The 1,265-nt window shown below is 34.3% G+C and overlaps 1 non-coding gene across 1 annotated transcript; it reads right to left on the bottom strand.

The window, feature by feature from the left end:
- Positions 1-334: 334 nt before the first annotated feature.
- On the bottom strand, positions 335-421 carry TRNAS-GGA (transfer RNA serine (anticodon GGA)). The gene has a single exon. It is a non-coding gene; the product is annotated as a tRNA-Ser (tRNA).
- Positions 422-1,265: the final 844 nt, after the last annotated feature.

Here is a 1,265-nt window from a genome sequence, read left to right as displayed (position 1 = left end):
ATTATTCCCGTCAAGCTTGAATCGAGAATGAAATGAAAGAGAGGGGTGGGTTGGTTGCTGGGCATCTGGAAATTATGTTCTTCTCCCTTCTTTTTCCCTTCCCCGAAGGAGACATTTTATAATCCTTACGTACGTTACTTGTTATCCGCGATACTTTTTTTTATTGCTTCTTAAAATAGTCTTTACTTTTCCCATACCATGAACCGATGTTCGTTCTATTTTCTCTATTACAAATAGAGGTAGATTGATCCTGGAATTAGGAAATAGTCCTATTGGGATTCAATAGATTGGAAAAACAATGGATGAGAAGAAAATAGATAGTAGGGCGAAGATACGGAAAGAGAGGGATTCGAACCCTCGGTAAGCAGAAGCCTACATAGCAGTTCCAATGCTACGCCTTGAACCGCTCGGCCATCTTTCCTATGAGATCTCTTGGTTCTAATTAATAAAATGAGTCAATAGCAACTTCCTTACGAAACGAATTATTTTTGTTCGGGTACGAACAGTTCAATCTTTCGGAAATAAATAGATAATAAATAAGGTAATGATTCAATCCCCCCCAGAAAGACGAAAGGACATTTTTTACAACTTCCTCTTATTTTAGGAAATCCTCAATCATCCCGGTTAATCCGACGTATTCGGATCGCCTAATCAAGAATTTAAGACAGATTAACTTATCCATTCCATATTATGATAATATATAGATCTGTAGTGATCATCTTATCAATTGTATAAGAACTAATTCTTTGGCAATGATCCTGTGTCATGATGACTATATTTTCCTGATATTCTTTTATCTATATGGATAAAGCACACAATTGTTGGGTAGGCATTTCATCCTCATTATGCAATGCTCGATCGTTTAACTCTTTCTTTGTTCAGATCATAATCGAACTAGACTTCCCGAGTTTACCCAATCTATTATTCTTTCAATACGAGCCTTTTTCCATTATTATTCATGTTACTAATGAACAATTATTCAATTTATTCCCTATCTATTCTAATTTTAAAGAATAGATTGGAATAGATTGGAATATATTGGAATAGATTGGAATAGATTGGAATAGATAGAATGAGAACATATTTACGATTGTAAGGAAATCCATTTTATGGTATTGTGCACCAGAAAAAAATTTCGTTCATGGAATCATTTGCGTAAGGGAATGAAGGAAATTATCAAATCTGTAATTGACTATGCCTAGATCTCAGAGAAATGACAATTTTATTGATAAGACCTTCACAATTGTAGCAGATATATTATTGCG

Source organism: Pinus tabuliformis, chromosome X (assembly GCF_031772625.1).
Source record: "Pinus tabuliformis cultivar Carrire ecotype Pingquan chromosome X, CPIR1, whole genome shotgun sequence".
In the NCBI taxonomy this organism is placed as follows: Eukaryota; Viridiplantae; Streptophyta; class Pinopsida; order Pinales; family Pinaceae; genus Pinus; species Pinus tabuliformis.
The sequence above is the reverse complement of the archived record's forward strand: the minus strand, read 5'-3'. Positions and strand labels throughout refer to the sequence as shown.